This window comes from Glossina fuscipes, unplaced genomic scaffold, assembly GCF_014805625.2.
Source record: "Glossina fuscipes isolate IAEA_lab_2018 unplaced genomic scaffold, Yale_Gfus_2 287, whole genome shotgun sequence".
In the NCBI taxonomy this organism is placed as follows: Eukaryota; Metazoa; Arthropoda; class Insecta; order Diptera; family Glossinidae; genus Glossina; species Glossina fuscipes.
Genome location: NW_023998630.1, coordinates 1,826,596 through 1,838,042, shown reverse-complemented (window position 1 = coordinate 1,838,042; position 11,447 = coordinate 1,826,596). Strand labels below are relative to the sequence as shown.

At 33.5% G+C, this 11,447-nt stretch overlaps 1 protein-coding gene across 3 annotated transcripts in view; it reads left to right on the top strand.

The window, feature by feature from the left end:
* The first annotated feature begins 2,666 nt into the window (after positions 1-2,666).
* Positions 2,667-11,447, top strand: part of LOC119642905 (guanine nucleotide-binding protein subunit gamma-e) — a 141,737-nt gene continuing 132,956 nt past the window's right edge. The window contains exons 1-2 of one of the 3 annotated variants that reach the window (XM_038042203.1): positions 2,669-2,860; positions 3,148-3,217. The gene's annotated coding sequence lies outside the window, so the exon portion shown is untranslated. Of the gene's footprint in view, positions 2,861-3,058; positions 3,218-11,447 lie in introns of those variants that run through there. The other 2 variants (XM_038042204.1, XM_038042201.1) reach the window with 2 other exon arrangements.

Sequence of the window (11,447 nt, the reverse complement as noted above, 5' to 3'; positions counted from 1 at the left end):
CAATCGAATGTCCATATATACCAGAACGTTTTGACTTATTTTCAATAGCTCTTTATAAACTCTTGAATTCTCAACATAGAATAATCGGAAGAGAAAAACCCAAGGCTTACTATACGAATAGTTGTTGAGAATATTGTGGACACCTATTACTTAAAAAGGATATCACAACAACAACAAAAAAAGGAGAGAAAGCGTGCTACAAGAAAATTGGCGTTTAGCTTCGATTTTCGCTTTTAAATTAAGTGAAGCCATAAAGTGCGCTTTTACATTAACTAAAAAAAGTACGTAAAATATCTATTGAACATTGCAAACAATCGAAAAATTTATTGAAAAATTCTTAAATAAAACTTAAGATGAGCGTTTTTTAAGTGATGCACTCTGAAAGGCAGTTTTAAAGACATTTGCACACAACTTTAACACAAGGTTTAGAGATTTTCTTGGAGAAGCCTTTAACGTAGAAGACTTTTTTCTGCGCTGACTGCACATATTGCGTCCAAAAAAAGAAACGGATATTTTCGAATTGAATATGAAAAAAATGCTTGGAAAAAATTAAGCTTTTCATTTTTAATAAATGAATTCTGCATGAATATATCGCTGGAAGCGTTCAGTCATAGATTTCTTAGATCTTAGTCATAGATCCTTTTTTTTGCCAAAATCTATAGCGAAAATCGAGATCTCGAGTACGGATCAATATAACGTTAACTTTTTGCAATACGCGATTATTGGATTAGATCGTAATATGCATCTACTTACATCTCATTTCATTCTCGTCTAGTAGTTTGCTTAAAAAGTAGTCAAGAGTGCAAATTTTCGTTTCAATGAAAATATGCATACGTCAACAAACATAATTTTTCGCCTTTTTTTTGCCATTAACATTCCATCGGTTGTAAGCTTGATTTTAGTATAAAGTAAACAACACAGAATGATTGGAACAACAACGATTGCTGTTCCTTTGTCAATTCAATTCTACTTTGGCGACGATGTTAAACTTTCCGATCGCCCAAAATTAGCAATCGCTCTAGAAATCATTGCTTTGGTGGAGCGAAAATTAAAATCTGATAAGTACGTGTTGATCATTGAGAACGCTGCTTGTCGCTGTTTAAGGAAAATAAAAGGGATTTGCCATTTAATGCGTGACAATGAATGAAAAGTGCGTTCACCATTACGCTCTAGAGTCCAAGCAGCATTCGGACGAGTGGGCAACAATCGGCGAAGCCCGATCAAAGCGATCAAAAAAGTAGTATTACTGAAACAAGCGTAGCTTGTAAGCCTAAAAGAGAAAATTTCATAAAATTTTGACTGAAGGTTGCTATTATCCAGAAATCATATAGACCTGTGTACCGTTGTCATATGGATTTATTGAGCTATGCAGCATAATAAAAAAAAATCGGTTTTACTTTAAAAAAATCGCCTAAAATTCATACAATTCTTTTTAGAGATTGAAAGCGAGCCACCAAGACTATCCAGATCGTAATATATAGAACATTATTCTTTAGGTTTTCGCTTTTTGTAGCGACACTTCTTGCCTATTATTGAAATCAAATAAAAATTTAAATTAGTTTGCTTAAGAAGATTTTTCCCAGGAAAAGGAAATCAGTAAAAAGTTTTCAAGTCGTTATATTATCACATCTCATTAAGTGCTAATACAAAGTATACATTTATACGTATTTATTCTTGGACAATTTATGTATTGGCATCTTTACCGGCGAACTCTTCATCACATTGAAAGTATGCTGAAACTTTTGAGAAAGAGCAATTTTAAGCCACTCTAGCTAAGCGATAATTTAAAACTGAAAAAGATATGTAAATGGTGAATAAACATATAAATATTCACTGAGATACATAAGTTACAACAGCTGGCAATAAATCTAAAGAAAACATTAAACGATTGCAAACACAGGTGCCAGGCAGTAAACACCAACAACTTTTTTACAACTACAAGCTCAATAGCGAAATTATAATTCAACAATAAAAAAAAAACGGATTCGCGCGACATATACATTACACGTTAAGTTGTATTAATAATCTATGCTGCAAATGTTGACGATAATGAGGTTCGCGCATGTTTTTTGTTTTAAAGAAAAATGACGTTTATTCTGAAAGATTTTATATTGTTGACTTTTATATGAGTATGAGTAAGAAAAGCAAGAAAACAAAACGCAGAATGCTCCTAAAGGTATACTTCAGAGACACCTCAATTTCGCAACGTTTCATAAAATGATTTTATTAACATTAAAGTCCTCTCATTATAACAGAATGCACATATTTTAATCTCATTTAGTCTCTTTCTGTTACTGTATTAAATTTATTTTCCGCTCTATAGTGTTGCGCTGTTAATGCTACAGAGAAGTAAATGAGCGAACTTCGAATTCTGGCAAATTAAAGGAGAAGTAAATGAGCGAACTTCGAATTCTGGCAAATTAAAGGAGAAGTAAATGAGCGGGTCAGAATTACAAATATTGCATGTTTTTCATTGATTTTTTATCAATTTTTCTTTATTTGCATAACTGTGTTGAAGTATCATAACGAGAAAATTATTAACCGAAACCATATAAAAAACAAAAGGCATACAAGAACTATTGTTCCGTTGCCATCATTCATTCATTAATACAGCATATAGTGAGGCCAGCCAGCAGGTATCAGAGATAATGGCAGAGTATTAGTGTTGTGCCAACGACAAATTGCGTTAAAAGAAATACAAGCAGTTGGTTAGGCAGTGTAAAGCAATAAGTTATAGCAATGGTTACCTCGTTCGTTCGTTGGTTAGTTGCTTGCTTTTCACTATTCATTTGGTTGCACTTAATTGCCAACACTGTGTGTACTTTGCCGTACGGTCGTTAGTCAGTTCAGTGTGCATCAGGTGCGTTACGTGTGCGTTTGTGATTTCAGCTCGCTAGTATTTGCCATTATTTTTTTTTCGCGTGACTTTAATTAAAAATTTATATTAAGAATAAATCTTTTATAAAATAATATTTACAATATTTACTAAAAAATATTTTTTGTTAATTAAAACAAATAATTTATTTCTATTTAAGTGTTAAGCTTTTAGCGCGTTAAGTTTTTATTTATTAAGAAAAAGAAAAGAAAAACAATAAAAACGAACGAAAGCCAAATTTGTTATTATATTAAAAGTTACTCTTTGCTTAGTTGATTATTTGGATTTGGCGCCTCTTTCTTATTTTTGGCCAGCAAAAAGCAATTTTATATCGCCTGTGGGGTAAGTCAACGTTTAGTTAAAAATTAATTTCTGACAACGATTTAGTGATTTTATCGAATGTAGAGATTTTTATAGTTGTGTCGTTGACTTCGAAACAAGTAAATATTGTAAAAATATTCTTTAGAAACACTTCTACTTCTTTTCTTATTACAGTTATTTTACTTGATTGAGTTTCGGTGCATTTATTGAATTATCCTTCTAATTTTTTTACTTTAGTTATTTATATTTTTTTTATATATTTATTTGCTTATTTATTTTTCATCTCTGTTTAATTATATTTAGTTTATTATTTGTACTTTTATATATACATAATAATAATATACATATATATATATTGTGCTCTCTATATATAGTTATGCACAAACATATGTGTACAAGTGTGTAACCATTCATACATCAGCCTTATGACATTTCCGTCACTTATAACCGCTTACCCGTACGTAAGCACCGTGAAACGACCATCCTGACATAGCCTGGTAAGCAATTCATACAAAAGCATGAATGCAATGAGAGTTCCGGTTTCCGTTGTTCTATACATGCGAAATCGTATGTTGAACAAGAGTAAACGACATTATACGGAAGCGCTTACACCGAAAACTATGCACTAAAATTACACATGTGTATTTTATTTATTTTTTAAGTCTGGCAACTCTGTCGCGCGGTATAGTCATCTATATTTTGTTTCGGCAATTAATATTTTAATTTTTTGTTGAATTTCGTGGCTATTCTGCCTTATAGTGTGTGAAGTAAAAGAAATATTTTTCCTTTACGCTTTGGTTCATTTGATTTTTTTTTGTAGGCAGCGGAACATTGACTTTTATAAACCCGTTACGGAGACCCGTTACGGTTTCTCGGAATTGAGTAGAAATCTCGGCTCCTTGTGGCAAAAGTTTGAGCTCATTAAGTCTAGGTTTGATGAGCGTCGTTTTATTGGATACTCATCTTCTACTCGTAGCGTAGCGTGTGGGATGTCACCTCTGGCTTTCTCCAAATCTAATTCGTTGGTACCAGTTACCGCTCCTTCTAACTCTAAAATGAACAGTAATGTTTCCGATATTGCTGAGTCGGTTGGTAGCAAAACAGTTACAAACAAGCTGGCAAGTCCTTCTGTTTTAAGCTACGCTGAAGTGGCAAGGGTATCTCCGCCCAGAGCCGCCACTCACTCTAATCAAGCGCTTTCGCCTAAAAGTAATGAAGAGAAAAATAAATCATCCTCTCCTCCTGGCTGTTCGCGTGTGAATGTTGGTCACCAGACTGGGCAAGTCTCACAAGCTGCAGGTACAAGGGCGATAACCCCATCTATATTCTCCCCAACTCGAAACTCTCCTACCGTGAACCCCCCTCCTGTTCCAAATAATGACATTTGCTTGACGGCAGTTCCTCCCAGAAAAGCAATATTTGTGTCAAGACTGGCACCTGAAACTTCGGTGGATAACATAAAAAGTTATCTGTCGACGAAAGTCCCATCAGTCAACTTAAAGCGTGTTAGCATTTTCAAAATGGCTCCTTCTCAAGCTAGGGCAATCTCTTCTTTTAAAATATTAGTTCCGACTGAAAACAGTGATATGTTGTTAAACAAATCACTGTGGCCAGTAGGATCCTTAATTAAGGAATTTATCCCTCGAGATCGTCCCCTTAATACCAAGACAATAGCCTTGTCGCCTTCAAAAAACTAATTGTTTCTTCAGGCCCACTATCTCTCATTTATCAAAATGTTAGGGGCCTAAATTCGAAAATTCGTTCCACTTTTCTAAATTCAGTGAGCACGGAATTTTTCTCTTTGGCCTTTACTGAAACTTGGCTAAAACCCGATCTACATTCGTCGGAACTTTTTCATAATTCTTTCCAAGTCTTTAGAAATGATCGAGTGAATCGCATTGGTGGTGGTGTATTAATTGCCATATCTGCGTCAGTCCCGTCCAATTTAATAGAATTTCCCACTTCTCCTGACGTTGAATTTATCGCTATTCGTGCGAATATGCCTGATAAACATCTATTTATAACCTGCTCCTATATTCCCCCAAATTCTGATATCTCCATTTACAGAAAACACGCTGCCCTCATTTGTGAAGTGGCCAAACGGTCTAGACCCACCGATTTGGTCGTTGCATTGGGTGACTTCAATTTTCCTCAAGTCACTTAGTGTAACACTGATAATTCTGGCTACTTCAACGTCTGATAGGGCTGTTGTGTTCTTTAGTGAATTGTTTGATCATAATTTGGGTCAATATAATCGTACCCCTAATTGTAATGGTAGACTGCTTGATCTCTGCTTTGCCAATTTTCCCGAGATTTACGTAAATCGTTGTCCACCTTTTAGTTTACCTGAAGATCCTTATCATCCATCAATATGCACTTCCTTTCATCATATTAACGATGGTTTGTTGAAATGCCTTAATGTGCCAAATCAAACTTTTTTAAATAATTATTATGATTTTCATAAAATCAATATTGTATTACTAAAACATCGTCTTTCACATCTGACGCTTGATTTCTCAACCGGTAGTATTGAAAGCTTATTGTCATCGTTCTACAATACATTAAATCTAGCTATTGCTGCATCTGTTCCGATCAAGCATTGTCGACGTCGAAGCAGGTGTCCTCCGTGGTGTAATAAGACAATTAAATATCACAAGAATAGAAAAAACTCGCTATTCAAAAAATATTCGAAAAGTGGCTCGACTATGTCGCTTACTCGGTGGCGAGGCATAGATTTAACTCCCTCAACCACCATTATTACTGCAGACACCTTCAGTTCATTAAATCCTCTCTGTTTGCTAATCCTAAATTCTTCTTTAAATTTGTTAACTCTAAAAGAAAAATTTCCACATATCCCTCTCATGTTTCTTTTAATGGCTCTGATTCCTCGGATTATTTTGAAATCTCAAATCTATTTGCTGAGTATTTCCGACGTAACTTTTCGATTGCTAATTTCGATTTATCAGCAAACTACCCATATCCTATAACTAACTCGGTTTCAATACCTAACTTGGTTATTTCGGAAGATGACGTTTTTAAAGGGTTGAGTTCTCTGAAATACAGTTGTTCACCTGGACCTGATGGAATTCCATCATGTGTACTTAAATCTTGCGCTGTCGAGTTATGTGGTGTGATCTCAAAGATTTTTAACATGTCCTTGTATTGAGGTGCTTTCCCTTCATGTTGGAAAAGTAGTTTCCTTATTCCTATCCACAAGAGTGGAAGTAGACAATTTGTTGAGAACTACAGAGGCATAGCCAAGTTGAGTGTCTTGCCCAAGTTGTTCGAGCGTATTGTGACTCAGCATTTGGCCTTTGCCATTAATTCGTATATTTCTCCGCACCAGCACGGCTTTCGGAAAGGGCGATCTACAGTCACCAACTTGTTGGAGTTTACCTGTCATGTTTTCAAGGCTTTTTCTAGTGGCTCTCGCACAGATGTTATTTACACTGATTTAAGCAAAGCATTTGATATGGTTAACCATAGACTACTTATCTTTAAACTCCAAGCCTCCGGTTTCCCACCCTACTTAGTGAAATGGATAAGCTCATATCTGCACAATAGATCCTTTAGGGTTTTGTTTAACTTCATCACCTCGGATGAATTCCCCGTTACGTCTGGCGTACCTCAAGGAAGTCACTTAGGTCCCATTTTATTTAGTTTATGCATTAACGATCTCCCATCGGTGGTTAATTCCAGCCAGATCTTAATGTATGCTGATGATGTGAAACTGTTTTCTTCCTTCTCTGTTGAATCGCAATCACATCAGCTTCAAGGTGATTTGGATAATTTTGTTGCATGGTGCTCTTTGAATCTGCTGAAACTAAATCTGAGTAAATGTAAGAAGCTTTCATTCTCAAGAAGAAAGTCATTCATTACTCAGTATTTCATAGATTCGCATAAGTAGGAGGATGTCGATTCGATCACAGATTTAGGCGTTCTATTTGACCATAGGTTACGTTTTAATTTGCATATTGAGCTCTCGATTAGCAAAGCTAGGTCCGCGCTTGGTTTTATAAAAAGGTGGGCCAAAGAGCTTGATGATCTCTACATTACGAAAAGGCTGTATATGTGTCTGGCTAGACCCATACTCGGGTATGCCTCAGTTGTGTGATGTCCTTCATATAGGCGCTACGTAGATTCAATCGAATCTGTTCAAGAGCAATTCTTGCTGTTTGCCCTTAGAAATTTAGGTTGGGATCCGGTTGCCTCTCTTCCTCCGTATGAAAATAGGTTGCTTCTGCTGTCCCTACCGTCTCTTGAGAAACGTAGATTTGTTCTTGTCGTTTCCTTTCTAATTAAAGTAATAAATAGTGCCATTGGCTTGCCTTCATTACTTGGTGAAATAAGCTTTAATGTCCCCAACCGCTTCTCTAGTCACTTTATCTTGGTTAAGCTTAGTCAGTGTAAGCTTAATTATGAGCTGTTCAATCCGCTCAGAGTCGTTTGCAAGAACCTAATCGACGTCTACCACTTATTCTCGTTATCGGACTCTTTAAAGTCCATTAAAGCAACATTGCTTAATACGCGCGATTTACCTATGTCGTATTTAAATTAGCTTTTATCCTAAAAAACCGTTACGTTTCGAAAATGAATTATTGACAATTTATTATCGGTTGCCAGGCTTATGCATGTTTGGGATGGTTTAGGGGTTCATTTGCAATTTGATCCTGTACCGGTTGTAAGTGTGTCCCTATGCTGATAGTGTACATGCTTTTTTTTTCGTTTTCGTTTTCTTTCTTCTTATTTGTTTTATTATACTTATACTAAATTTTATTATTAATTAATATAAGTTTTGCATTAAGAGCCAATTGAACTCGACTGTTATTTGTTTGGTTGAGTTTCTACTATAAGTAGAATAAATAAATAAATAAATAAATAAATAAATAAAATGACCATAAAAATTTCGAGAAAAATTATTAACCAGAGTAATTCCGTTGATACATCCATCTCTGAGGGTGTATTAAGTTCAATAAACACTTGTGCTGCTATTAAATGTTTGTTACATATTTTTCAAATCTTTGCTTATAAATTGTATACTTTATCTGACAACCTATTACGCTTGCTTTTCATTTCGTATCTAGATAATTAATTATCAACATGCTGGTCCTATATTTTTCTTTTACATTGTGCTTCTGAGCCTGAGAAAATTTGTCTTTCCGTCTATCCGTCCAGGAATGTTGGACAAATAAGTGATGCGTCGCTAAGACAAAATCGATTCAGGGGTTTAAGGAACTATTTTGACATTTTCTATCTGTCATTGGAACATGAGGACATCCTAATGCACGCTCTAACAAGAATTTAACAAGTACTCTTATCCTTTCAAGAATCTTATCCTATGACGGATCCTATCCTAATACCTAAAGATAGTCCAAATAGCGGTCATTCGAAATTAAATCCTAGTTCAATTAATATTTACTGAAAATTCTTTTTATTAAACCCGTAAAGCTGTTTGCATGCGATATATAACATAATCGGGCCATAAATTTTGTGCTATTTTACTTACAGAATTAAATATTTTTGCTTTAGTTTAGAGAGTATTATTGTAAACATATTTATGTTTTCCTTAATTTCAATATTTATTTAATAAAGGATAACAAAACAAACAAATAATCGATGTCAAAATAATCGGTATGAACGAGATGTGATTTCAATTTTTTGTTTTTGACTTTTTTCACAAATTAGCAACGAATTAAATTTTTTCGTTTAGCTCGTTATGCGGTCACCATTGATAATTGGATTTTTTGTGAATTTAATTTAAAATTTTCTTTTTATCTATTGCTTGGGAAAACGGGGCTTTTATTTAGTAATAAAATACTTTCCGTTGTGAACGGAAACATTTTCAAAATTTTTAACAGTCAGTTTTTTCTTTTTTATTAAATCGGTGAAATTGTTGTATATTGAAGTAAGTTTCGGTAGTGTTTTGATGTAAACTAATTTGATTTGAAATTTACATCTATCGTAATATCACTAGTGTGTAAGCAATGCGCATATAAATGCAAAAATCACTTTTCTAAAAAAGTTTTTTAAACTTTTGCATTTACTTCTAAAGTAATTCTCTAATTTTGTCGTATACCCAACAAACCAAAGAGTAACAATTGAAAAAAACTATAACTGTTTAATAGCCTTTTAAGTAAATAAAAGCTAAAGAATGGTAGCGGATGTTGACAAGATGATATTTCATTGAGAAACGTATTGAGAGACGCTTTAAAAAACTTTTAATTAATGCTAATGTTCGAACTTCGAAGAAAAGGCTAGACTGAAATTGAGACGCTGAGCTTAAGAAGTTTTTAGTTATTCGTAACATTATCTTTGGAACTTATAAGGAAAAGCTTTGTTTAATGCTGGTAAGCTAGCGAAAATATATGAAAATAGTAGATGTTTCTTAACTGCATGCACGTTATTAAGACAATTAAAACCGAACTTCTAAAAACATTAAAATTTCAGGAGAAAGTAACAAAGCATTGAGCCATTTCATACTCTTCACTATGCGGCTGTGCATTTTGTGCAGCTATATACACTCAGAAAAAAATTTATAACTTATCAATTAAGCGCATTTTCTGAAATTATTTAAATGCGTCTGTCAGTCAGATATTAGTTTATACCTGTCGATGTATTTCTGGGTTTAACCAATATGTCGCAATTTTCAAAATATTTCGATACGATTTTGGCACGGATATATTTTGAACTTAGGATACACGCTATTAAAGATGAATTAATTCGGACAATTTTTACGATCGCCACGCATACAGTGCCCCATTTTAAACAATTGTTGTATGACAAAATTGCTATATTTTGGTATTTCCCGACAAAAATTTGGGAAAAACAGCATTTTTTCATGCTATATGAATACATAGAGAATGGTAGAGCCAATTATTTTATTACTCTTCCAAAGAATTGTTCTACCAAAAATAACTTTTCATATGGAAACAAGTGGTTATTTTTAATATTTTATGACAAGTTCACAAGTCTGTCATATAAATTTATTGGTTTCAATGTGGACCTTGGAGTATTTCTTGAACACCTCTCCGTTTTCGTCTCATGCAAAGTAAACTTTTATAAAGAAAATGTTTAAAAAATAACAAAGATTTGAAAAAAAAAAACAAAAAATTAATTCTAAATTTAGACTATATTGGCGCTTGTTACGGACCCACTCTTATATAAACTATTTTCAAAAAGTTATTATTATAAATACTTATTTTCATTGTTTTAGAAAATCCATTATTTTGCTTTACTTGTTAACTTTGGATCACTGTATGAACGACGAGACATAAAAAACTAATACTCACCCATTTTCCTTAACATCAGAAAATTTATCTAGGTATGATAATTAATTAATTAATTAATTAATTTACGATGAATCGATATAGTGTAAAAATTTATAAGCGCTCTGTGTTATTGAAGTATACTTTAAACTTTCTTTTTCTATGATTTTTTGATTTTTGCTCTAAAGTTTTTTGACAAAAAAGTTTAAATATGACTTAAAAAAGTTATTAAATACAAAGTTTTTTTTTCAATTTATATTTCGTAAGATAGCTTTGAGTAGCTTCACATAAATTCTATTCGCAGAAGGAAGCTTTTGAAATTGTTACATGTTCGTCTTAATCATATACATATAAAAGGAGAATTTCTGATTCCTCTCTTTTTTCTTTTTTTGTCAAATTTCTGACTTTTCAACTTGCCGATGTTGTCGGTTACGCTATCTCTCTATGCCGCCTTGAATTTCGCTTTTTGCAATCAACCTTCCTTAATCATTATTCAAATCCGTTTTTCTCTTGCTTTCTTTATAATATACTGACTTTTTGTTACGATGGAAAGTTGTTACTGTATTAAATTTATTTCTCACATTTTTCGAATTATTGAGAATATAATACGCTTATTCTCGTATCTGGCCAATTTTTATACGCTTATTCTCACATTTTTCGCTTATTCTCGTACATGGCCAATTTTTTTCTTGAAAGCTCTCAAATTGTGCCCTTTTTTTATAACCATCACAGTCTGTCTGGCAATTTGTCCGTCTATGTAATATCTGTTGTAAATATTCTCTTGGTCACAACACTTAAGCTATTGACCTCTAATTTGATTGGAAGTTCTTGCATGCAAATTGGTATTGAAAATGGGCCAAACCAGGAAGACCGCAGTTTTTCAGAAGAAATAAAAAAATTGATTGTTTGCTCATTACTTACAAACTATACAAATAAATGTACAAAACTTTCAATGTGGATGCTATGAGTGATGCTGTAGTACCTGC